The sequence below is a fragment of the Fukomys damarensis genome, unplaced genomic scaffold (assembly GCF_012274545.1).
Source record: "Fukomys damarensis isolate Sample0158 unplaced genomic scaffold, DMR_v1.0_HiC HiC_scaffold_39, whole genome shotgun sequence".
In the NCBI taxonomy this organism is placed as follows: Eukaryota; Metazoa; Chordata; class Mammalia; order Rodentia; family Bathyergidae; genus Fukomys; species Fukomys damarensis.
Window position 1 is genome coordinate 79,743,416 of NW_022900951.1, and position 7,151 is coordinate 79,750,566.

The following is a 7,151-nucleotide window of genomic DNA, read 5'->3' on the forward strand; positions in this document are numbered from 1 at the left end:
CCCCCCCCCCCGTGTCTCTCTCTCTCTCTCTCTCTCTCTCACACACACACACACACACACACACACACACACACACACACACACATAAAGGCTGTATGAGAAGGGGCTTGTATACACACCATAAAGCAGTACCTCACCAGGAACCAAATTTGTTAGCACCTTGATCTTTAGACTTTCCAGCTTTTAGAGCTGTGATAAGCGAATATGTTATTTAAGTTACCCAATATACAGTATTTTGTAACAACAGCCTGAATTGACTAAGACAGAGGTAACTTTTAAAGCTTAACTTTAAAAATCTATTTAAAAAATTCCTACAGCTAACATCACAGGGGTGAGAAACTAGATTCTCTCCTACTAAGATCAGGAACAGGGCACAGATGTCCCCTCTTATCAATTCTATTCAACATCATACTGGAAGTCCTATCTAATGCAGTAGAACAATAAAATAAAATAAAAGGTACACATATGGGGAAGGAAGAAATACAATGTTTGGTCTCGCTTGACATTATAATCTGTATGGAAAATCTCCCCAGATTTCTTTTATTTGCCCCCAGTGAGGGGCTGCTGTGTCACATAAGAAAAAGAAAGAAAATTGCTGCAGACTGCTGAACCTGTCAGTGTGAAACAGAACTCCAGTTTTAGAAGTCAAAATGAAGATAGCACCTGTCTCTCAACAGCCTGATCTCCAAGCAGCTGAGCACAACTCTATTGAGGACAGACACACTCTGGGACCTGGAATTGTTTCTGAATCACCTTTCCTTGATCCAGAAGGGCAGTTTACTGCAAACTTTGATGTGTTTACGGCTAAAGCTGAGCTCCACTCTGTACTATCAAGCTACATTTGCTTAATAAGACTTCTGTTTAGAAAAGGTGTGTGTGTGTGTGTGTGTGTGTGTGCGTGCGTGTTTTCATGACAAGACTTTGGCTAACTTTACCTAACAGGAGAAAGGAAAGGAAGCCTGAATGACAAACAGAAAAGACTAGAAAAAAATATTATGGGTACTATAAAAGTGACTCAGAGAAAGAACTGGAATAGAATTATTTTTTAAAAAGTTACCAGAAAGACAGTAAAATGAAACCACAGGTATGTAAAACAATACCATGCTAGGGATATAAATGCAGCTCAGTAGTAGAATGCATGTCTAGTATCTCCAAGGCTCTGGGCTCAAGCCCCAGCATTGAAAAAATAAGCAGTGAATAAATTTCACAAGACAAAATAAGAGGTATGGGGACATAAAGAAAGAACATAAAGAGGCATACGGAAGCTAGACAAGACTGTACATGTTCTATAGCTAAGGATAACTCCTGAAGGGTTTTGCATATGTGGGAAATAATATTGTCCACTTTGTGTTTTAGAGACCACTGTAGATATGTGCTGTCCATATATGATAAAAATATTCTATATTTTTGTTGTCCAGAATGGTATCCATGATCACCATGACCATCAAGAGGCTATTAAATAATTGAATCTAAATATATCTATATCTATATATATGATATATAAATGGGATTTAGCCCAGGATTACAAAATTGATTTCATATTTAAAAATCAAGATAACATCATGCTAGAAGAACAAGAAAACTTATATGATTATTTTAATAGCTATATATTTTTCACACATTTCAACAATCATTCGTAATGAAAAAAACTGAACTAGTATGGGGGGGACTAAGAAAAGAGGAGAACATCCTCAGTCAATACTGAAAAAATAATTCATAGGATGGCATATTTACCCAACTCCAACACTTGCCAAGAAGCTACAGTAATCAAGAATGTATGGCCTGGAGGTCAACAAATAGATGAATGCAACACTACAAGAATGGACCCACACTTAAAAAATCATTATATTTTTGTATGAAGGAATCAAAGCCATCCATTGAGCAAATGATAATTGGACTACTAAATATAAATATGGAAGAAAATGAACTATCTCCTACCTCACACTACACATGCACACAAAACTTTGTAATAGACAACAGACTTAACTATAAATTGAAGTCATATAGCTATTAGAAAAACACAATGAATTTCTTCATGATTGGAAGTACAGACAAAGTTTTCTAAGGCAGGATACATAAAATATATTAGAATGAGGGGGTATAGCCAAGAAAGGTTGAGAAACTACTGCAAATTAAAATAAACTAAAGAGGTACAAACACTAAATCTAATGTGTCTCTCTGGCTTTGAATCCTGGGCCAGGAAAAAATAACCATATAGGATTTTTGGGGGCCATCTGGAAGATTGAAAACATTTTATAAATTCACTAACAATGCCATATCAATAAGAAATTATGTCATGTGGATAAGGAATAAATTTCCTGACTTTTATAATAGGAAATAAAAAAAATCCCAAAGAATCAACAACAAAAAATAACCCTGCAAGTAATGAACATGTATATCAATCTTCTGGGATAAGAGGTTAAGATTCAAAGTCAATTTTTATTATATACTAGCAAAGAGAAATTAGAATTTAAAATGGAAAACACAGTACTATTTAAATTAGCAGTGACCAATGAAACATTAAGACAAATCTAAGAAAATATCTACAAGGTCTGTATCAGAAAACCTAAGTAACAATGAAAGAATTCAAACATCTAGACAAATACATATGTCATGTTCCTAGATATCAATACTGTATTTTAAAGAGATCTGTTCTTTCATATTTTCATATTTGATCTAGATTGTATGCACTCCAATCAAACACCTTGAGACGCATCTCTGTGTAAATTTCAAAAGCAGTTTACCAATAGTTACATAATGACTTTAAGGTGTTTGATCTGGAGTACATATAATCTAGATCAAAAGCCAAAATAATATTCAAGGAGAAGAACAAAGTCAGAGGATTGAAATTACACAATTTCAAGAGTAACCATAAAACTACAGTGATTAAGAGGGTCTGGTATTGGTGAATAGCAGACACTCAATGAAACAGCAGAGAGCCTAGCAAGAGACCCACAACACAGTCAAATGATCTTTGAAAAAAGATTAACTGCGTTTCAATGGAGAAAGGGCAGTCTTTTTAACAAATGGTGCTGAACAACTGTATATCTTTGTGAAAAAAAGAGTGAGAATTTAGACAGACCTTACACTCTCACAAATATTTACTCAAAATGTAAAAAGTAAAACCATGAAACTCCTAGAACATAGTACAAGATCTAGGTAAGTCTGGATTTGGAGAGTCCTTTTTAGATATAACACCAAAAACATGATCAAAGAAAAAATTAATAAGCTGTGCTTCATGAAACATAAATCTTCTCTGCAAAATAATCCATTAAAAGAATAAAAAGACCAGTCAGGGAAAGATATGTCTTTACAAAACACACATATGTTAGAAGACTGCTATCCAAAATATAAAAGGAACTCTTAAATTATAAAAGCAAGAAAACAACCCATTCAATTTAAAAATGGGCATACTCTGAACAGATATCTGCCCCCCCAAAGATATACGAATAACAAATGAGCATATTTAGTAGATGCTAAACACAATATGTCACTAGGAAATTGCAAGTTAAAACATTAGAAAGCCAAATTAAGCTAAATAGGTAAAAACAGATTCATGTCCATAATGACGCAGAGGGATAAGAATTGGTCACATAAGCTGCACAGGAAAGGATATACTTGTTGTGCAAATTCACAGACATGTAGGAGGCACAGTGGTGTTGGAGGCAGTATCATAGTTATGATGAACCAACACAAGTACCTTTGTGCAAAAGCTTAATGCTGTAGACTGTTTTTGAAATTTAGATTTCAGGGGCAATTTAGGGTTACACAACTGCTAGTGTAGGTGCTGGGGAATGAAATCATGGCTGTTGCAATCTGTTGCTCTGTAACCTATTTTAGGAGTAAGTAGTGCTAAGCAACCCAACAGACATAGGTTACTATCTTGTGTCAGTCTTGTAATTCTGGCTTTAAAGAGAACATTTAACTTTATCTGAGCTATTTTCCTCATGTGTTACATAGAGGCAGGACTAGTATATCTCGTAATAGTCCATACTTTGTAGTATTTCTGTGAACTAAGAAGCATAAAAAATTTGGAATAGGGCCTTTCTCAGCTAAGTAAATGTTCATTAGAAAAAAAATCAATGTTTTCTTAATGAATTGACAACAAATTGTCCAACAGATATTTCAGTCCTACAGCACTTTCAGCTTTTGATAGAGCCACTCTTGTGTAAGTAAATACCATGAATTCAAGAATCCAGCACTTCCAGAATTGCCAGAGAAATTTGTGCTGGCATAACTTTCAAATTTTTATGAACTTTTAGGATAGAGGTCTGAATAAGAAAAAAAACACAAATTGATTCCAGCTCTATAAGAACAAGAATTTCTTTCTGTTTAGTTTCTGTGTCCCCACTACTTAGGATAAGATCAACACTCAGTATAAACTTGATGAAAAATAATGAAAGACAGTAATGACTTTAAGAAGGAAGAGGAGCAAATAAGAGAAGGAAAAAATATTCACACATACCCCCAAAAATATCATCGGACCCTAGACTCCCATCTCTCAAGCCTGGAATTCACCTGAGACTATACTGTGGAATAAAAAAGACAATAATCCACCACTCAATTAAGAACATTTAAACAGCAGATTTGAGGGAAGGGATATGGGGAGAAAATGAGAACCAAGATCTGTCATGTAAAGGTACAAGATCCCAATGATATATGTAACTGTACTGTATACTTAAAAAGTACCAATTAAGTGAAATAAGTCACACATGTTTAAATACCAAATAGATTCTCTGGTGTGAAAAACTATAATTGTACATAAGATCTTAATTGTATAATTGACAATGTGAAATAGGAAGAAAAGTGCTAAAGGTGTAGGGGAAGTGGGAAGGGTAGGGGAAAGGAAATAAGGGAAAAGAAAAAAATGAGAAAATGAAAAAATGGAAATTAAAGTATTTGTAAATAGGGAAAGGAGGAGGGGTAAAAGGAGGGCAGGGGTAAGGGCAAAAAATGAGAACCAAGACCTGTGATGTAAAGGTACAAGAGCCCAATGATGAGTGTAACTGCACTGTATACCTAAAATGTACCAATAAATTCAATGAAAAAAATACCAATAAACTCAATGAAAAAGTAAAAATAAATAAACAGCAGAGTTAAAGACATCTTGCTCTGATAGGTAACAATCATTTGTGTACAGTTAAGGTATACAGAATTCCCTTTTCATCTAGTGGAACATCAGTGTTGTACAACAAAAGAAACAGCCCAAGCAGGGCGTGGTGGCACAGACCTGTGATCTCAGCACTCGGGAGGCTGAGGCAAGAGGATCACTGTGAGTTAGAGACCAGCCTAGTTACATAGTGAGTTCCAGGTCAGTCTTGACTACATAGTGAGACCCTTTCTCAAAACAAACAAACAAACAAACAGCCCAATATGAGTCTTGTGAATAATTACAAAAATTTCTCTTCTTTATAAAAAGAAAGAAGGGAGTGGTAGATGAAATGGTTAAAATGGTGAGAGATTATCCCAAACTAGATTATCCCAGAAATGAAGTAAGGTGAAGAATGCCAGTGAAATAGACCTCATAAAGATGAAGAAAATAAGTGGTGTCTACTACTGCCGCAATGAATTAAAATCCTCCCACGGTATCCACATGAGATCATTTAAAAGATCCCCACACATACCAAAATCCACAGAAGTTTAAATCCCATATTCAAAAGAGCACAGTATTTGCATGTAATAAACAAACAGCATGCCATATAATTTAACTTTTGTCTACTTTACCTATAATAACTTATACAACATAAAATGTATGTAGACAACTGCTATGCTGTATAATTTTATGAACAAAGACCAGGAAAAGGTATATACATGTTTACTACTAATTTTTAATTCATATATCAATCATTGAGGCTTGGTGGTATCAACAGATCCAGGAATTGTGAATATGAAAGACAAATTGTGTTGCAAATGTAGTGACTTAAAACAATACAAATTCACTACCTTACAGTATTGCACATTGGCAATCTGAAAGAAAAGCTCTCACTACAATAAAACCAAGAGGTTGGCAGAGCTATTTTCCTTCCATGGTTTCTGGATTACTTGCCTCCAGCTTACTTGGCTCAGGGATTTCCCACTATCTTCAAAGCCAACAACAGCTTCTCCAGTTTTTCTAAGGCTGCATCACTGTACCTTTGGCCTCCCTCCAACACAGAGATTCTACAGAACCCTTGCAATTACATTGGCAAGGAAAACGCAGCATAATTTTATGTTAAATGCACCTGATCAGCAATCTTCATTCCATCTGCAGCCTTAACTGTCCTTTGCCAGGTAACATAGGCTCTCATGTTCTAGAGGATAGTATGTGGATAACTTTGGAGGCACATTATTCTGACAAACGTGACGACGTAAGCATCTGAGTGAGTTTTTAAATGGACAGCAGCGACCGCATCAATTTTGCTTTGTCCCGTGCGGCAAGCAGAGAAAAGAAGGGCTCAAGAGTAGAAGCATGTGGGGGTACAGGAAAGGATGCAAAAATAGCCAGAATTCCGAGTTGAGAAAGGGAATCCTTCACCTGGGAAAGACTGGGGAACCTAGGCAGGTGGCTATGGCTGAGGTAAAAGCAGCTTCCGGTCCAGGTCACATTTCCACACTGCCAAATATCACGATGGTGTAAACAGAATGGCAAAAGGAAACATCAAAGAACAGTGGGTTGGGGGCCAGGACTGGTTGGGACTCACCTGGTGCCTGACACCTGGCCCTTGGGTAGCAAAGAAAGAGGACTGTAAGACTCCCCTCATGTCCTGACACAGGAAGGCCTTTGGGCGCGACCTTGGGGACCGCACAACGACTAAATAAATGAGCTCCCATCTGGAATGGAGAAACAACCAGCATGGCAGAAAGGATGGCTGTTGGCGCAGACAGGGTTGGTTTCCTAGGGCCAGTGGTTTAGGTGGGCCTCGCTCTGAAAGAGGAGCGGGCAGAGGCAGGAGGGGAGCCCACCTCAGTTCGCCTAAGAGCAGAAGCTCCTTTCTCACCTTCATGGATGGAAAGGCTGTGAAAGAGAAACACGCAAGAGCCTTCTCGGCTGTGTGTTGCGCAGCTATCGCCCGCCTCCCCAGGCCTGCAGTCCTTGGCACCCCCGCTCCCACCCCGCCACCGGCGTGCAGAAAGGAGGGGGAGTGGAGGGGAGGGGAGGGGGCAGGCACCGG